The sequence below is a fragment of the Nannospalax galili genome, unplaced genomic scaffold (assembly GCF_000622305.1).
Source record: "Nannospalax galili isolate Female #2095 unplaced genomic scaffold, S.galili_v1.0 scaffold1364, whole genome shotgun sequence".
NCBI classification, from domain to species: domain Eukaryota; kingdom Metazoa; phylum Chordata; class Mammalia; order Rodentia; family Spalacidae; genus Nannospalax; species Nannospalax galili.
Genome location: NW_008350758.1, coordinates 167,809 through 174,636, shown reverse-complemented (window position 1 = coordinate 174,636; position 6,828 = coordinate 167,809). Strand labels below are relative to the sequence as shown.

At 43.7% G+C, this 6,828-nt stretch overlaps 1 protein-coding gene across 1 annotated transcript in view; it reads right to left on the bottom strand.

Annotated features, from left to right (window-relative positions):
* LOC103745885 (GTPase IMAP family member 7-like) overlaps positions 1–6,332 on the bottom strand; it is a 13,426-nt gene extending 7,094 nt beyond the window's left edge. The window contains exon 1 of the mRNA XM_029570832.1: positions 6,302–6,332. The gene's annotated coding sequence lies outside the window, so the exon portion shown is untranslated. The remainder of the gene's footprint in view (positions 1–6,301) is intronic.
* Positions 6,333–6,828: the final 496 nt, after the last annotated feature.

The window sequence follows — 6,828 nt, the reverse complement described above, 5'->3', positions numbered from 1 at the left end:
GTAAAAGCAGGCCAAAGACCTCACCCAGGAAGTTCATACAGATGAAAAGCACTGCATGGGAAAGTCTCCCTACCAAACATCACCAGGAAAAGTAACAATGCTGAGATACCACTGCATACCTCCCCATCAGCCAAACTACAGAACACTGACAGCACAGACGCTGGCCAGGATACGGAGCCACGGGAACGCTCCTTGTTTACTGAGAGCCATGAAAAATGGCACAGCCACTTTTGAAGACGGGCCAGCAGTGGCAAGCAGCACTCCCTCATCTTTGCAAGGCAGGCTTTCCTTTGGAGGATGGGCCTGTCTCCTTGCCTGTTCCCCAGTGAGCAGGTAAGGTGCCTCCTAGAGGCACTGGAGAGAAAAACACATTAATTAGACAGTCTACAGTCCCCTAATGCAGACCAAAAGGTAATTTCTGTAGAGGTGTGAGCGAGTTTAACTTTGGAACAAGTTGAAAAGTGAGAATTCCCTGTAGCTGCAACCTCCTCAGCTCTGGGCACTGTGGGGTCTTCCAGGAGACACCAAAGCACACCAACTTGAACTAAATCTCTTTTTAATGTTCTTAGTCTACACGGATTTTCTTGTCTGTGGAGTGGTGTGCTCACTAAGGCAACAAAGTCACAGTCTCAGATTCCTGGTCCAGTTGCATCAGAGTCCCAGGAGGAAAAGAAACATTTACTAAACATATACTTTTGTCACTATGTGCAGTGGTATACAGATGTAATCCAAACAATGGAGAGGCAGAGTCAGGAGGATCGTGAGCTCCAGGGCAGCCTAGTCTACACTGTGAAGCTCTGTCTCAAAACCTGACAAACAAAAAGCTGCAAAAGAACCAGATTTATGAATCACGATCTGTGAAATTCATCTCTAGACAATCCCCAAAGGCGTCAGTTTGGGAAAGCTTCACACTGGATGGATCTGAAGATTCCTTAGGGTTTAAGGTTGTCGGATCCCACATGGTTGGATCGCACATGCTGTGCTTCCTGCTTTTCTCACTGTGAATGCAACTGCTGCTGCTGCTTCAAGCAAAGCACTGGACTTGTCCAGATGTGTCTGCACGCTGGAGGGACTGGGGCACTTCCTTCCAACTGACAGTCTTTCCGGCATCCATTCTAAACTCTGGAAGCTCAGTGGTGTGCCCATGAATTTCATGGACTGAAGGACATTTCTGGACACAGATAAGACTTTATTACAGCTTATATGTTTATAAGAGAGACCATTAAATTGTTCAAGGAGGTATGGATGTTAGGGGATCTGCATATCATCTACTTGTATGAAAATAGTAAAAATTCATTCAAATAAATTTTTTAAAAAATATTTTATTTATTATTTTTATTTTATGTATATACATGTATTGCCTGCATGTAGGTAAGTGAACCTGTGTTGTGCAATGCCCACAGGGGACAGAAGAGGCTGTCGGATCCCCTGGAACTGCAGTTAGGGACAGTTGTTAGCTGCTTTGTGAGTGCTGGGATTTGAACCTGGGTCTTCTGCAAGAACAGTCAGTGTTCTTAACGGCTGAGCCATCTCTCCAGATGGCACCATCTAAAAAGTAGGGATAAAGCTACAGTGTGTTGGGAAATACTATATATGAAAAAAGGATGCGGAGGGGAAGGGAGGGAAGACAGAGGAGAAGTGAGAGTGAGAGCAAGAGAGAGAGAGACTCACAAGTACTTTGGAGAGAACTTGTGAACAAAAATTCCTTTACTCCATCTGGAGACCCTTCACCTGCACTCTTGTGGGGACCTAAGACCCCCACCTTGCATAGGTCCAAAAGGAAGTTACTGGGGGCGGTGGCCTGGCTTGCTTTGAAAGTCTGAAGAATACTTCCGCACCTCTGAGGAGTGCATGATCAGCAATTGACCATCCTTAAGATACACCCTTGGTGCGGGGGCGGATTTCCAGGTGCCTTTATAAGCTCTGTAACACCAGCAATAAATGTGTCCCTGCCTGACTAGGCTCCCCATTGCATCTGAGTGTCCCCAGTACAGGGGGCAGCGAGGGCTGGTGAACAGCGTGCTGACTCATCCCCAATCATCACTGCCCGGGGGTCGCTGGTTCGAACCCCGGCAGAGTCTAGCTGCTCAGGGCTCACCTCTATTCTGCTGACAGGTTAGACTCCCCACACTGTCTCCCTTCCCACCTTGGGCCTCGGCCCGCTCCTGCTTGTACCACTTGAGACCTCTAGACTAGCCTTATAAGAAAGTCCCACAAAATCGGTATTGGACCCCCTGCTCTGGACTAGCTCGGTTCTCCTGGCTCCAGGGCGTACATCTACTCTGCTTAGCTGGCTAGGACTTCCCTACTCTGTCCCCACCCCACCTTAGACCTAGGTCTCCTTCTGCTTCCTCCCTGCTCTTCCTCCCTGAGGGGTCTGGGCCAGCCAGCCAGAACCAGGCCACTGGGACTGCATAGTCATGAATTGGGTCTAAGTCCCTCTGCCCTGCTGGAGAGGTCTTGACTAAGAAACTTGGATCCATCCTGTCCTGCCAATAAAAACACCAAAAGAACTTGAAGCATGGATTATGTACTACTCATCCTGATTAGAAAGTAGCCAAATTATATCATCAATATAAACAATCAAAGTTCAACTAAAGAGGCAGGCTAAAATTTCACATCAGACACACAACCAGTAAAATAAATCCGTATGCCTAAATCACAATGCCAACACACAAATAGTATTAAAAACCCAGATAAAAATGTCCTCACCAAAACTCACAAGCTCTACAGACGTGTACTACAATGGTAACAATGCAGAGGATCCCCAGGATGCAGAATTTAAAAGAACAATCATAAACATGATCAAAGAATTTAATAATTTTAGAGAATTCACAAACAACTCAAACAACTCTAAAAGACAGGAAAAAATTTCTGAGTTTAGCTCAAGAAAATACAAGTATATGGCCAAAAGAAATAACAAAAACAATCCAGGACTTGAGAAGTGAATTCACAGACATAGAAATACTGAAGAAAACACAAGCTAAATTGAAGATGGAATTGAAAAGCTCAATGAACCAGTTTGAAATGACCAATGAAAACCTCACAAACAGAATGAGTCAAATGGAGAACACGATATCAAGACTGTACAGCAAAGAGGAAGAATTGGAGCTCTCAAGAAAAGATTACGAAAAAATTAAAAACAGAGGAATAGATATGCAAGAAGTGTTAGGCACCAAGAGAAGACCAAATCTGTGCATCACAGAATAGAGAAAGAAAAAGAAGTTCAAACCAGCAGCATTGGCCAGGTCTTCACAGGATTATAGAATAAAACGTCCTAAATCAAGGAAAGACCTACCTATAGAGGTATTAGAAGCACACAGAACACCAATTAAACAGAACCGGAACAGAAACTCCCCATGGCATATCGTAGAAAAAGCACTAAATGTAAAAACACAAAGAGAGAGCATTCCAAGGCACAAGAGAGAAACACCAAGTTTTATATCAAGGAAAACGCATCAGAATTACAGCTGAGGTCAACATACACTATGAAAGCTAGAAAAGTCTGGAGCAAAGAATTCCAAGTTCTAAATGATCATACATGCCAACCTAGACTTCTTTACCCAGAAAAACTGTCTATTATAATCAAAGGGGAAAGAAAAATCTTCCATGATACAAAGAACCTGAAGGAATTCACGTCCACCCAACCAGCCCTAAAGAGAAGAGTCAAAGCAATACAAAGGGCTGAAGAAATGACCATACACAGAGGTTACAGAAAGAGAACAAACGAAAGCCTAATGTGTGAAAACACAAAATAACACTGAGAACACAAACAGAAAATAAAACGACAGAAAACAACCAAATCTTCCAATAATAACTCTATATATCAATGGCCTCAACACCCCCATCACGAAATGGGTAAATGTTCAGGTAAATGGATGAAACTGGAAACAATTATACTAAGTAGAGTAACACAGACTCAGAAAATAGTTGATGTATGTTGTCTCTCATTTGTGGATTTAGTCTACAAATCCTTAGATGTGAGTATATATCCTGATGTAACCACAGGCATCAGGAAAATGGAAAGGAACCATGGGGGTCAAGGCAAAGAAGGAGCCCTGGAGAGGGGAACAGTAGGAGACAGGGGTTATCAAGGGGGAAATGGAACATGGAGTTATTTATCTGGGAAGGGAGAAGGGAGGGTTATACAGAATGAGAGAGATAAAAAAGACTCTTAGATGGTGCAAAATACCAGAAGGCTGTGTTTTTATATGAAATTTTGTCAGATGGCTCTAATTTGGCCATGTTTAATTTATATAGTTTTCAAAATACTACATATTGTGAATAGTGAATTAGGCAAGATTATGGGGGGGGATCTAATATCCAGAATACTCTACTAATCTCTCTCTCTCTCTCTCTCTTTCTCTTTCTCTCTATATATATATGTGTGTGTGTGTGTGTGTGTGTGTGTGTGTGTGTGTATGCGTGATTACCAGTGAACTTCTATAGAACCAACTGCTTTTAAAATCCAAAAAACCCAGAAGGAAATGTATTATTTCAAAAGCCCATCTGAACACACACACACACACACACACACACACACACACACACACACACAGCTAAAGTCTATACAACAAGAAACAATGCCAGATAAGAGAAATTTTCCTTAGAGTCATTGTTCAGAATAGTCTACTGGACCCCTAAAATAACACAGGCTATTGCCACAGCTCTTGATTGCCTCTAAGAATGTGAAGGTAAAACCCTATTACTAAAGGCAGGACATAGTTGAGACACAGAACTTGGAGTGGTGGATCTGGAACTGACCTAGAAGCCTCCTCTGTGAAGGCTAGCACTCATAGTACCACGGATACTACACAAATTGCTAAGGGAGGAAATCATCAATGGTCCAACTCAGCTGTAAGGTCTAATAATGGATGTGACTGGTCAAGCAAATTATCTCTCTTGATGATGTAACTGCACTTTTATCTTGTGGGCAATCAATAGTATCTAATTAGACCCAAGTTTCCTCAATGGGAGTTAAGTTATATGTGGTACTGTAAGCAAGCACACATGGCTCGGGAGGTCATAGATCCCAGAGAAAAACCTACTTTTGTCATACCCATAGACCAACATAACTTGATATTGTACACTAAATATATATCCTTGTATGCACAGACAAGTATCCTTCTCACCACTCATCAAAGAAACTTCATCTTTCAGCAGGTGGGGACAAAGACAGAGTTCCACAACTGTTCACACACAGAAAACATATGTCTGTGAGGTGCCCATCCCTAAGTGACACATCTATAATGTAGTCTCTGCGGTGAATACTCAGGGAACACAGCAGAACAGAGAGGACAGGGGACATTAATGCACCTCTCAACGTCTCTAGTGAAGCTTCCTCATATAACAGATGGGGGTCAACAGAGAAGGCCACAAGGTAGAGAATAAAAGACTGCAGAGTGCACGGTCCTGGATAGGACTCCTATATTAAATCTCCGCAACTCAGGGCTCGGGGACATTGTGGAAGAGGGGGCAGGGGTGGTGGACCACTGCAAAGAAGCAGAGTTTCCAAGTGGCTGGAAACTTGCCCATATGAATTTACAGCAATGGCAAGAGCATGCACAAGACCCAGACACCAGAAACCAGATAAAGACTCAGCATAGAAGTGGGGCCATGGGAAAAAGACCAAACCTTAGCTAAGGAGCGACTGGTAACTGATCACTGCTGAACTGGAGAGTTGGTGTTCTTTAAGGGATTGATGCTAGATAGATTACCAGGCTCCAGTGAATGAACTCACACCGAGGGACATTTGGGCACACAAATTTTACTCAGTAGGCCTTAACATGTATGATAGAATGCATGAAACCTGGTGGGGGGCTATTAGGAGTGCAGATAGGAGAGGGGGGTCTAAATGTGACTAAGATGTATTGTATGAAGTGCACACAAATTCAGTTTTAAAAATGGTAAAAATTGTATTGGAATAAGGGGTTGTGGATGGAAAAAGTTTAGGAAGCCCTGAGGTACACACGCTTGTGATTGTATCCAGACCATGTCTGATACTGAACCACTAACTTACCACAGATGCATGAGAGAGTGCCTGAGTTTAGCAGAAGTTCAGACAGACCCCAGAAAGCCCTGGCGGAGCCAAAGGCTCTGCAGCCAAATAAATGGTCAGTGTTTTAAGCTACGAATCTGTGAGATACTTTACTAAACCAGCAAAAACCCAACTGACATTGTCAGTGTCAATGGATAAAAAGTCAAGGGAGGGTTAAGTGACACACTGAGTGAATCTTCTCGATGAATTTGTTGGTTAGAATGAGACCCCCATGAGCAGGGACCCAGATGAGGGATCAATTACCTTCATGTTGGTCCCTTCGAATCCTCCGTCAGCCTGAGCAAAGGGCAGAGAGTCAGTCAGAAAGGCCACAGCCAGCCTTCCTGTGTTCACATTGTAAGAAGCAGGAAGGAAGGAGCCATGCTGGACGTCGGTGTGGTGGCTCAGAAGTGAGATCTCTGCACTCAGGAAGCAGGAGCAGAAGGGTGGCCACAAGCTGAGAGAGAGAGGAGAGAGAGAGGGAGAGAGGGAGAGAGGGGGAGAGGGAGAGAGAGAGAGAGAGAGAGAGAGAGAGAGAGAGAGAATATGAATGACTGAGACTATGCTTAAGCCTGGACCAACGAGAGGCCACTTAATTTCTCCCACTCAGTCTGATGTGCATGTCATAGAGAAAGTACACAGGGTCAAGACACATAACCATGATTTTTTTATGGAGATGGATAATAACGGGAGTCCCAAACCTCTTGCAATCAACACAATGTTTTCCATAAACTTGCTATTTGGATTTCTCCTGCCCCACTTTGAAAAATGCAGCAGCAGTTCATTTCCAG